This window comes from Humulus lupulus, chromosome 3 (genome assembly GCF_963169125.1).
Source record: "Humulus lupulus chromosome 3, drHumLupu1.1, whole genome shotgun sequence".
Taxonomy (NCBI): domain Eukaryota; kingdom Viridiplantae; phylum Streptophyta; class Magnoliopsida; order Rosales; family Cannabaceae; genus Humulus; species Humulus lupulus.
The window spans coordinates 182,154,321-182,167,885 of record NC_084795.1 but is presented as its reverse complement, the minus strand read 5'-3'; the positions used below and the strand labels follow the sequence as shown (position 1 = coordinate 182,167,885).

The following is a 13,565-nucleotide window of genomic DNA, read 5'->3' as shown; positions in this document are numbered from 1 at the left end:
CAACACGCATGTTGTCGATTTCTACTCACGTTGAAGAGTATGTAATCGATAATGCTGCCGGGCCCCATGGGGCTACAATTGGCTCGGACATTCTGTCCCGAGTGGGTCAGAGCTTTGGTGGATTTGACGCCCCTCAGTGGCTGTTTTTGAACAATGCTTGAGACTGCAATACACTATATGGCAAGAGTATCGAGCTCACTGCTGCGGTAACTTCCCTCATCTTATTATTAATTGTACTTGTGCTTAGTGTATGTACTAACTCGATATCTTTATGTGTCAGGCTCTTGCTATCTCTGCTCAGCTTAATTATAAGTTGAACAATGAGGTCCATTCAAGCATTTCCTATGCCTAGGAGTCAAAGGATCTCCTACGTAAGCTTACTGATGAGATCAAGGCTGCAAAGGAAAAGATGGAGACTGAAGCTGAACAGATAAAGGCCAAGACAGTTGAGCTCGAGAAGGTGAATGCCCGACTCGTAGAGCTTGAGACGATCAATGCCAAGCTTGAGGAGGAGAAATCGGGCACTTTCGAGATAATGGAGGGCGAAAAGGCTCGTCTCCTTGCAGATTTTAAGGAGAAGAAGAATCGGGCGGTCGACCTGGACATGTATAGGATCTTGGCTAGTAATGCCGATCTCGATACCATCTTCCTAGGCTCTTTCAAGGCAGAACTCGTAGCCAAGTGGCAGACTCGGCTCGACATGGAGGACGCTGCTCGGATGAGGCAGAGAGAGCCAATGAGGATGCTGAGAAGGCTAAGGAGGATGCTCCTCCCTCCTAAATCTCGACCCGGGGTTGCGTCCCTTTGAATCTTTTGTAATAACTTTTATCCTCTGTTTTTTATGCCCCTGGGGCCAAGACAATTTATGGCTCGTGTAAGAGCTATTTTTTCATTTATTCATGATGTTTATAATACAATTTTTTTACTTTACTTTAATATTGCTTTACATTTCTTAAGATGAAATATTTCAAGCAATTTATATTAAAGAGTCCTTATGTTTGTTTATTCATACAAACATGTGGTGGATTTTAAGCTCGAGCTTTGATGCATTCAAGCATAGTTTACTCGACGTATCCGTGTTCGATCTTGTTATTTGTCAAGGTCAAAACTTACTTTTACCATGCACCAAAAAGTACTTATATGGTGTGTAACGTAGGTGGTTTAGCTATATCTTACTTTTTTAGTTACTTTTCGTCGTCCTTGGGTATCTCCCCAAGGTTATGAGGTCGAAACTGTCTTTTTGTAAGATATTCCAGCCTCGATCTCAATACAACTTGAAGTAGGTTTATTTATGTTCCAACTTACTATCAATTAGTTTTAGCTAGTTTGTTCCAAACCTATTCAGGTCATGTTTTTGGTTCGTAGTCCATACACTTTTAGTTATGTCTTAGGTCGCGCATTTGGTTTTATCCAAATTACTTTAGCTCACGCATTTGGTTATATCCAAATACTTTTATTTTTAATAATTTGGTTATGTCCAAACTATCTTAGCTCGCGCATCTGGTTATATCCAAACACTTTTATTTTTAATAATTTAGTTATGTCCAAACTATCTTAGCTCGCGTATTTGGTTATATCCAAACACTTTTATTTTTAATAATTTGGTTATGCCCAAACTATCTTAGCTTGCATATTTGGTTATATCCAAACACTTTTATTTTTAATAATTTGGTTATGTCCAAACTATCTTAGCTTGCGTATTTGGTTATATCCAAACACTTTTATTTTTAATAATTTGGTTATGTCCAAACAATCTTAGCTCGCGTATTTGGTTATATCCAAACACTTTTATTCTTTTTGTGTATGCTATTTTATTTTTCCAAACAGACGGTATATATACCACTAATGCCCCCTTAATATCCTATGAGTGTGACCATAGGTTATTAAATCAAGAGAGTTTGCAAAAAATACAGCATATTGAAACGAAAACGAGGTTTATTCGAAATTGAACAATTTATTAACAAAAACATAGAAAAGATAAACAAGCACAGTTACATGTGTCATCGTCCCTACACTATTGATAGTAAGGTCGTAGATGTTCTCCATTCCATGCTCATGGTACCAAATTCCCATTCAATCTTGCCAACTTGTAGATGCCAGGTCGGATAACTGATTCGATCTGATAAGGTCCTTCCCAATTAGGCCTGAGCACGCTAGCAGCTGGGTCCCGTGTAGCCAAGAACACACGCCTCAGCACCAAATCTCCCACACCGAATTTTCTTTCTCGAACCCTTTTATTGAAATACTGGGTAGCTCACTGTTGGTATGCAACATTTTTTAGTTGAGCCTCGTCCCTTTTTTCTTCAATCAGGTCCAGACTTACTTCGAGCTGGGATTGGTTCGAGGCTTGGTCGTAAGTGTGGGTTCGGATGGTGGGTATTTCAACCTCGATTGGCAGCAAAGCCTCGCATCCATATGCCAGAGAAAAAGGAGTATGTCCCGTTGAAGTACGGGATGTTGTTCGATATGCCCACAAAACTTGGGGCAACTCTTTGGGCCATTTCCCTTTAGCTTCTTCCATTTTTTTCTTCATAGAACTCTTTAGGGTTTTATTTACAGCCTCGACTTGGCCATTCGCTTGGGGATGGCCCACGGAGGAGAAGCTTTTTACTATCCCATTTTTCTGGCAAAAGCTGGTAAACAAGTTGCTATCGAATTGAGTACCATTATCGGACACTATCTTCCTTAGCATCCCATATCGGCAGATGATATTCTTTACCACGAAGTCTAAGACTTTTTTTGAGGTAATTGTTGCCAGAGGCTCAGCTTCGGTCCACTTCGTAAAGTAATCTATTGCGACTACTGCATACTTGACTCCGCCTTTGCCAGTTGGCAACGAGCCTATGAGGTCGATTCCCCAGACCGCAAATGGCCATGGAAAGGTCATCATAGTTAGCTCGGAAGGTGGAGCTCAAGGGATTGTGGCAAACCGTTGACACTTATCGCATTTTTTGACGTAATCAAACGAATATGCTTTGATGGTAGGCCAGAAGTACCCTTGGCGTATGATTTTCTTGGATAGGCTATGCCCCCCCCCCCCCCCAAGTGTGGTCTCTACAGAATCCTTCATGAATCTCTTCTATGATCTTCTTAGCCTCGGGTGGAGTCACACATTGGAGTAATGGCATAGAGTATCTTCTTCTATATAGCCTTCCATCCACAATGGTGTGCCTGGGAATATGATACATCAGTTTTCGAGCCTTGGTCCGTTCTTCTGGGAGAATGCCGATTTCAAGGTACTTAATTATCGGGGTCATCCAGGTTGGCTTGGATTTTATCATGCAGACATCTTCCTGTTCAAGCTCGCTTATACTGGGTGTCGATAGATGTTCGATTGGCACGACATTCAGCTCATCGACCTCGGTGGATGTGGCGAGCCTGGCTAAGGCGTCTGCATTCGAATTTTTCTCTCGTGGAACCTGTTCTATCGTGTAAAATTCGAAATGCTCGAGTGCTGCCTTAGCTTTTTCTAAATATGCAGCCATTCTCGTCCCACGAGCCTGGTATTCCCCTAAGATTTGGTTGACCACCAACTGGGAGTCACTGTATCAATGTATCGCCTTAGCCTTGAGTTCCTTGGCTATTCGAAGTCCTGCCAGTAAAGCTTCGTATTCAACCTTGTTATTTGAAGCTTCGAAGTCAAATCTCAAAGCGGAGTGAAAACGACTTCCTGTTGGGGTGATCAGTATTATTCCTGCCCCCGACCCATTTTCATTGGAAGACCCATCAACATACAGTTTCCACAGCTCGCGGGTTGGGGTTATAACTTCATTGTTAGTCATTCCAGTGCATTCCACTATGAAGTCTACCAGAGCCTGCCCTCTTATGGTTGTCCTCGGCTGGTAGGTGATCTCGAATTGTCCGAGTTCAACGGCCCATTTTAGTAATTGGCCCGAGGCTTCTGGCTTGGATAAGACTTGTCTTAGTGGTTAATCGATCAGCACATGGATGGGGTGCGCCTGGAAGTAAGGTCGGAGCTTTCGAGATTAGTGGATTAGGCTGAGAGCCAACTTCTCCATTAAGGGGTATCTCGATTCTGCCCCCAGTAACCTTTTGCTGACATAGTATACTTGCTTTTGCACCTTCTGTTCTTCTCGGACGAGCACGACGCTAATGGCATGTTGTTCGTTACAAGATATAGGTACAAAACTTCTCCCATGATAGGTTTCAGTGTCTCGATGCCACTAGAAGTCGGGAACTTGATGGCCAAGTGTCTTACAGAGGAAACTTCCCCCAGCCCTACTAGGGTGGGTCTCGCAAGCAGTACATTGTAAGCCGATGGTAGATCCACTACTACGAATTCCATCATCTTGGTTGTCGAGACCGGGAAGTCTCCCAAGGTTACAGGGAGTTCGATGGATCCCATACAGACAATCCCTTCTCCTAAAAAGCCATACAATGTCGGTGCACAAGCCTTTAGGTCACGAAGCGTGAGTCCCATCTTTTCTAAGGTGGCCTTATAAAGGATATTCACTACGCTCCCATTATCAACCAGGACTCAGTGAACCCTCTTGTTCGTGAGCTGAAGGGTGATGACCAGTGGGTCGTTGTGAGGAAACTACACATGAGACGCATTGTCCTCAGTAAAAGTTATAGGTTGAGATTCAACCCTCTGGTGTTTTGGAGCTCTGGGTTCGGGTTCGTAAGGGGACCCGTCACCAGTTTTCAGCTCATTCACGTATCGTTTTTGGGCGTTCCTGCCTGACCTGCAATATGAGGTCCCCCCGAGATGGTTACGACATCTTCTCCATCAATCGAAGGGGGCTGCTCATCCTCCCTTTCTTGGGAGTTACTATTTTGGGCAGGCGCTACTGCAGCTGCCCTCTGGCTGGTAGAAGCCTGATTGGGGTTTTGGTTCCTTACATATTGCCTGAAATACCCTCTCGAGATTAGGCCTTCAATCTCATCCTTTAGTTGCCTGCATTCATCAGTTGTATGTTCGATATCTCTATGGAATCTGCGGTATTTTATGGAATCTGTAACACCATACTACCTTAGAGCCGTTACTAAGTGAGTTTAAAACGGAAATTGTGCAATTAACTGACTCTACGAGGTTTCTAAAACCAAAGGTGTGACTAAACCAGAAGTTAAGGCTGTAATCTTTGAAAATGCTTAGTTTCGTTGAAAACATCAAGTATCAAACATCTGGGATCCCAAAAATAAGGTTTACAAAATATTTACAACTCAAAAATAGATTTACACTTGGTTAACTATCAAAAGAACAAATTAATACAGCCATAATAAAAAATGCCCCCAACCAAAGCAGTCGGGCAGGCCGAACATGTACGCGCCACCCCCACACTCTCCGTACTCATGGCTGGTTGACTTTTTCCTTGCCTTTACCTGTAACACGGAGCACCCGTGAGCCGAAGCCCAGCAAGAAAACTCAAACAGTAAATAGCATATGCATATCATATAGTTAACATGTAATCCACAGATAAACGGATCAACCATCAGACTAAGCAAACACGGCCATGCCGCCCCAAAAGCCTTACTAGAGCCTGGGGTCCCGGTCCTCATCGTAAGGATACCCCACGTATCCATTGGGTCCTACCCTGACTATAAGCACTCCATGTGCTAAGTGCTACTTCCGGCCCCACTGTCGTTCCCGGCCTTCGCCGCTCTCAGCCTTAGCCGTTCATTTCACTATAATTACACATATCGTACAATTCGAAATGATCCTTAAAACATATGATAATTAAAATAAGGTTATATCCTAGCATGTAATACAGTCTAGGGCCATGCCCTGCAATAACACTATGGGCCCACGCCCTGTTCTCGAGTGCTACAGTTTTCTTACCTTTCAATTCGATAGCTTTGATCACTTGACTCCTCGAGCACGATCCCACTCGAGCCCTAGCACTCACCTAAACACAATTCATAGGTCAAAGTCATCACCAAATCTCAAGTCCAAAACCTAGCCTCGGGACCAATCCCGAGACCCCCGGGAAGTCCTAGATCCACAAAAGAAGGTGGTGGAATCAAACCCCGAACCCTAGGTCAAAATCCCTCAAAATAACCCAAAAACCCCTTTCTGGGAATAGTGTAGTGCTACAACGCTCAAAAGAGGGCGCTATAGCGCTACAAGCAGAACTGAACATCCCCAGAAACAGGGCCTAGCGCTAGTTGCAGACAGGCAACACCCAATTTCGTTTTCTGCGATTTCTTTCAACCAATTCAACCCCAAACTTGTCCAAATCTTTCCCAAACCCAAAAACAAACTTATCAACACCTCCCACACATCCCAAGCATCCCAAGAACTCATAACCCAAGCTCATGCAATCTAAAACTCAAAGTCTACCTTAGTTAACCCTAAACCCAGAAATTTAGTCAAACATCAAAGTTAAAGACTTAGAATTCATACTGTGGATGGAAATTCGACCTTGAGTTCAACCCTAGACCTCTTTAGCTTGCTCCTCCTCAACCTTGGCCTGAATTCCCCTAAAATCCCCATCAATTTAGCTTAAATACACAGCTCAAACCAGTCAAACCCTAAAACTGAAATTTCAAAAAACTTACCTCAACTTTTGATGTGTTCTTGCTAATCCCTTGCCAATCTTCAAGTCTAGCTTAGGATCCTTGATGCTCAGCCTACCCTAGCTCTCCACTGAGCTTGACTCCAAGAAAAATGAAGGGAAATGGTGGGAGAACCACAAGCCGTTCCTTTTGAGACAAAACCCCTCTGTTTTTCTCTCTTTTCTTTTTCTTCCTTTATCTTTCTTTTCTACAGCCTTATAACTCCTTTCTACCAATCCCACTAAGTATAAAGCTTAGATAAACTTATCTCTAATAAGCCTATTGACCAAAATGCCCTCCCTATTAATTCTACATCCTTTTATCCATGTAGGGCCATTTTAGTCATTTTACCCAATTCCCACTAATTCCTCGAGCGTCTCTAATAATTTCCCGCTTGCTACCCAATACCTGATTAATCACCAAATATATATGATCCTCATCATCAAAATTAACCTCAATTTATATTCTCTAAATTCCCATTTAAACTCCCCAGGCTTAACCCAAGCCGGGTATAAATTCCCGCTTTGACTTTTCCGCTAATCCGCTCATTCTAGGGTCGTCTCGAGTCACAGATCACATATATCAATACAGTTGTGCCCAAAATGGCCAAAATTACAATTATGCCCTTTCAACACAATCAGGGCCTACATGCATACTAATACACATAGTCATGCATCTCAAATAGTCAAATAGTCATACAACATGCTTTAAATCATAATCATGCATTTAACTCAATAAAGTCACACATATAAATCCCATTATGCCCTCCAGGCACACTAATCAAGGCCCTTAAGCCTTATTAGCGGATTTGGGTTGCTACAGAATCTCTCTTTGCTTTCTAGTTCCTTATGGGGTCCGGACACCTGAAAGGGACCTGGTTTTCATTAGCCAGGTAGATATTCTCCCGAGACTCATTGAGCTCGGTATACACTTTGTACACGGAGAAATACCTTTCCCCTTTCTTCTTCTTTCCCCCTTCCGCCTCGGGATTATTTCCTTCATTCTTCTTTCTCTTAGAAGGGTTATCCACAGGGGGTTTTGAGGCCGTAGGATCCGCCGAGGTCGAGGCAGAGTTTATGTTTGTTGTTGTAGTTACGGGCTGAGAGGCCATATTTTTAATGCCTTACTACCTTAGAGCCGTTACTAAGTGAGTTTATAAAGTACAATTAACTCGCTCTGCGAGGTTTTTAGAACAAAAGTGTGATTAAACAAAAAGACAAGGCTGTAATCTTTAAAAGTACTTGCTTCCACTAAAAGTTCCAGTAGTTTAACATTTGGGATCCCAAAACGGGGTTTGTGAAATATTTACAACTCAAAATAAATTTACAGTTGACAATTATCAAAAACAGAGTTTAGTACAGCCATTTCCCAAAAATTCCCCTAACCAAAGCAGTCGAGTAGGCCAAACATGTACACGCCGACCCCACGCTCTCCGTACTCATGGCTGGTTGACTTTCTCTTTGCCCTTACCTGCAACACAGAGCACCCGTGAGCCGAAGCCCAGCAAGAAAACTCATACAGCACATAACATACGCATATCATATAATCACTATAACAGATAACCCATATCTAATCAGACAATCCATAAGATTTAAACACATACACGACCATGCCGTCCCAGAAGCGTTACCCAAAGCCTGGGATCTCGATCTACACCGTAAGAATATCCCATGTATCCATTGGGGTCTCACCCTAACCACAAGCACTCAATGTGCCAAGTGGTATTCCCGGCCCCACTGCCGTTCTCGGCCTTCGCCGTTCTCGACCCTTCGCCGTTCCCGGCCCTTCGTTGTTCCCGGCCCCTTTGCCGTTCACTCTACTATTACCACACTTAGCATTCTCAAATAGCAATCAAACATATAATCATTCATTTAAAGCTACACCCTAGCAACAATACAATCTAGGGCCACGCCCTGCAACAATACTATGGGCCCAAGCCCTGCTGTACGGGTGCTACAGTTTTCTTACCTGTATCTCGAGCTTTCCGATGCACCAAGGCCGCAAGCATGGTCCTCTAACCCGAGCCTCTCCAAAGACCTAGTCAGAACACATATAAAACACCCTTTAATGCTAACCAATCCAAAACCACTTCCCGGGGCCAATCCCACACTCTCGGAACCCCCAAATTCCTAAAACAATACATCGGAAACATCCCCCGAACCCCCATAGCAAAAGCTCAAAATTGCAAAATTTCCATGTTCTGAAAATAGCCTAGCGCCGCGGCGCTGCCCTAGAGGGCCACGGCGTCCAGAAAGTCAGAGAGCACTTCCCTACCCAGAAGCAGCCTCGTGCCGCGGCGCCAAAGAATAGGGCCGTGGCGCTCCTTCGCGAACCCAGAAATCTGGGTTTTCCCCTGCATTTTCCCCAAGCCAAAACACTCCCAATTCAACCCAAACACATACCTAAACCCCAAAATCAATTAAAAACCCCAAATAAACCATTTAACAACCTATAAACATCATAAACCAGCTCAATTACACAATCACTCCCATTAATCACACTTTGGTTTCATGCCTCAATAGTTCAAACCAGAAAGTTAGAAACTTAGACCCAAACTTAAACCATAACAATAATAAACCTTATAATTGCACAAAATCCTTACCTTAAATGGAGAATTCAACCTTAAGCTCCCTTGCTTCCAGCTCCAAGCTAAGCCTTCTAATTTCACAAGCTGAATTCCCAAGCAAACCAGCCACAAACCATCTTTCAATTTCAACCTAAATTCTATAGAAACTTACTTAACACAGAAATTCAGAGATGAAACTTACCTCTAACCAAATCTTGATCCCTGCTTGGCTTTAACTACTTCAACCCACCTTGATTCCTCCTCTAGGTTCCAAACTCAGCTTCCTTCCTTTTCTTCTCTTTTCCTCTAGGTTTCTCCCAATTTTCAGCATAAACAAAACATGCCCCAAGTGAAATAACGTAAATGATCCTTTTCCTTCAGCTGAAGTGATCTAAATCCCTGCCAAATTACTATCCTATCCTCCCATAGTTATCCTCTCCTAACTAAACCTCAAGGGCACTCTTGTCCTTTCACCTATATTACAATTCTACCATTTCTTCCACCTAAACTTGTTACTCTCAGCAGTTACTAATGGTTACCCAGGTTACTCAATCACCAATAACCATTAACCACAAATCCTCAACTCAACTCACAAAATTCTCGAAAGTACCCCTAGGCTTCTCCCGAGCCGGGTATAAATCCCGTTGTGACTTTTGAGTTATCTAGCCCTCTAGGACCGTCTCAGCACGTGCATCACATTAATAATACCACACTCACGTGGTAAAAATCACGTAATACCATTAACACATTTACACCCTCAGCGGGCTAAGATTACCAATTTACCCCTAACATACAAACGGGGTCCACATGCATATTTATACCACCTAAACATGCATTCTAATCACATATTCATTCAAATTCATATATAAACATGTTAACTCATTTATTGCCCTACATGCACGCTAATCAAGGTCCTAAACCTTATGAGCAAATTGGGGTGTTACAATATTCAATGCTGACCTCGCCTCTTCTACATTAACAAACCTCTGAGCTCGTCGATTGAACTCGGTTAAGGACCTCATGGGTTTCCTCTGCATATCTGTTATATTATTTTATAATATAATGTAATATTATATTATATTATAATATAATATTTTAGATTAAATAAATGTGACAAAGAGTGTCACATATTGTAACATATAATAGAGAGTTACAATATTTAGATATATGAGATATATCCAAATAATGTAACATATTTGGTGTTACAAATTTGTAACTTCCAAATATTACCCTTGATTGTGTAAATTTGTTGTTACACAATATTTTGATGAATTTCATAAATCCATATGTGATATGGCGGTTAGAGATATGATTTTAACCCCAATAATGTGTTTTGGGAGTTACAAAATCATTTGGGAGGGTTTGGAACCGTTTGGAAAAACAACATATTTTTAGTGCTGAAAATGGTCAGTGGCCGCGGCCACGGAATGTTGGTGGCTGCGGCCTGTGGGACAAAGGCTAGTGGCCACGGCCACTAATGTCTCTGGCCGCGGCCACACGCCAAAAACTGACCATTTTTTTCAGTTTTTTCAATCTTTGTTGAACGGCTCAAAAAACCCAAATAACTCCCAAATCTCATTTTTAATTCCATATTAATCCAATCAAACATTGGTAACAGCCAAGAGGGTTGGTGGAATTTGAAATTCAAAGGGTGTCTCTAAACTCTATAAATAGGAGCTTATAGCTCACTTGTAAGACATAACATTTCTATCCATTAGAGCACTTGGCTAGAAACACCTTGAGGCTTGATAATTCCATAAAGTTTTTCCAATATCTGAGAGAGATCCCTTAGTGCTTGAGTTAAAGGGAAATAAGCTTTTGGACAAAGGTTTTAAACCTTGTTCAAGTTGGTGATCCCCAACCTTCTTCACTTAGGTTGTGTAAGTGAGCGTTTTCTTGTATTTCTATTCTCCTTTCTATTGTATTGTTTTCTTCTTATTCTCTTGTTCTTTTTACTTGTATTTCTTGTTCAAGAGTTGTAATCTTTTCTTTTCTTTTGTTTTAAACACTTTACTTTATTTGTAACATTTTGCTTAGAGTTGTATTTGATTATTCTCTTCTTCTTCGGTTTCTTTGTTTATTTGTAATTTTCAGTTATAGAGTTGTAACTCCTTTTAATCAATCATTATTATTTGTAATATATTGCATAGAGTTGTAATTTCTTACTATTTCCATTGAGGCAAATTTATATTTTCCTAACAATATCTTCCCAGAGAGGGCTTCCAGGCATTACTCTGACTCAGACAGCCATTAAATGGCCGCTGTCATCTACGTCACGAGCTCGGGCAACTTCCAAATTAAACCTTGTAAGGTAACTTTTTAATGTTTCATCCGGCTGCTGTCGGACATTGGTCAAGGCAGACGCCTCGGGCCTTATTCCAATCATGGCTCTGAATTGCTTCTTAAAATCTCTAGACAATTGATCCCAAGAAGCAATTGAATGCCTCTTATATTTTTCAAACTAGTTTTTTGCTGGTCTTGTGAGCGAGGCTGGAAACAGCATGCATCTGAGCTCGTAGCCCACGTTACTCGCTCTCATAATTGTATTGAACGTACTCAAATGACTGTATGGATCGGAATTCCCATCAAATGGTGGGACATGAGGAATTCAGAATCCTTGAGGAAACGGGGTGTTGGAAATATGGGGGGCGAAGGGCTCGAGTTCCTCGTCGAACTCTTCATCCCGATCCCGACCTCGTTCATTTTGTAAGAGCCTGAACACTTTTTCCAGTTGTTCAATCCTTTCTTCGACTGGATTCACAGGGGGTCTGACTTGAAATTGGTTATCGTTGATCACAATCCTAGCATCGCGCCTCCGCATAAGATTCTTGCGTCCATTGAGGTGATCCCTCAGATCTGGGTTCGAGGGGTTATCATTACCCCGATTATGGTTCAGGTGTTCTCGTAAATCTAGGTGATCCCTTCGATTCCTAGTATTTCTGCATCTTTGGTCATACATACTGACCGATCTAGTGTCTCCCGAGCCTTCATTCCGAACCACTGACTTTTGTACACTGGGCTGCTCCACTTGCTTACCATTCCTCAACGAAATTGCTTGACAGTTCTCTTTAGGATTTACCACGGTATTACTAGGAAAATTCCCTTGCGGTCTGTTATTAAGCAAGTTGGCTAACTGACCCACTTGTGTCTCAAGGTTTCGAATAGAGGATCTGGTCTCAGTCATGAATTGAGTCTGAGTATTAGTGAGGGTCAGCAAGGCTGCTTGCAGTTCATTAGGCTTTTCTGGTGGATCTTGCGGTCTAGGCTGGTGTGACGATGAGGCTTGATTCATAGGCTGTTGCGGCATGTGCTGCTGGTATGGCCCTTGAAACTGTGATTGTTGGCCCTGATTGTTTCTCCATGAGAAATTTGGGTGATTTCTCCACCCAGGATTATAAGTATTGGAGAACGGATTCTGATAAGGCCTCTGAAAATTACCAACTGCCTGTACCTAAGCCTGATTAACTGGCATATTACCACACATGTTGGCCGCTGTACACTGTTCATATAAATGAGGCCCTCCACATATTTCACACCCTGATTGCATCTGTATAGCCTGGGCTTGAGCTGAGATCTTGTTTTGTTGCAACTGCTTTGTCAATGAAGCAACCTGAGCAGTTAAAGCAGTTATAGCATCTAATTCATGTACCCCGGCTACTTTTCTCTGTGAAGTGTCTCGTTCGGCAGGCCACTGATAGTTGTTCATAGCCATCTCCTCTAACAATTCATATGCCTCATCAGCCCCTTTACTCATGAAAGCACCACCTGCTGCTGCATCTATTATAGTGCGAGTAGTACCGCAAAGCCCATTGTAAAAATTGTGGACTAACATCCACTTCTCTATACCGTGATGAGGGCATTTTCTGAGCAGGTCTTTGAATCTTTCCCATGCATCGTACAATGACTCTCCCTCATTCTGATAGAAGTTATTGATTTCTCCCCTCAACTTCGCAGCTTTTGCAGGAGGAAAGAACTTTGAGAGAAACTTCTGAGCTAGTTCCTCCCATGTATTGATTGAGTTGGCCTGTAGAGAAATAAGACAACTTTTTGCCCTGTCCCTTAGTGAAAAAGGGAACAATCTCAGCCTTATTGCATCATCGCTCACCCCATTAAACTTAAACGTTGCACATAGCTCAAGGAAATTCACTATGTGCAAGTTAGGATCCTCATTGGGGAGACCACCAAACTGAACAGAAGTCTGGACCATTTGTATCATCGCCGGCTTAATCTCAAAGTTATTGGCAGTAATAGTCGGCGGCCTAATGCACGAGTGCACTCCTGTGACAGCAGGGAGCACATAATCTCTTAATGCTCGCACATTTTGGTCCTGAGCGATATGATTCTGACCATCATTGTTGTTAACCCCGTCTCTTTGGTTGGCAGCCATTGATACTTCCAACCTCTTTTTCCTTCTGTTTTGTCTGCAGGATCTTTCGATTTCAGGATTAACAGGCACAAGATTTGCAGATCCTTCACGTCGCAT

General features: G+C 42.4%; 1 non-coding gene across 1 annotated transcript; it reads left to right on the top strand.

Moving 5' to 3' along the window:
- Positions 1-12,924: 12,924 nt before the first annotated feature.
- On the top strand, positions 12,925-13,031 carry LOC133828242 (small nucleolar RNA R71). The gene has a single exon (XR_009890872.1). It is a non-coding gene; the product is annotated as a small nucleolar RNA R71 (small nucleolar RNA).
- The last annotated feature ends 534 nt before the right edge of the window (positions 13,032-13,565 follow it).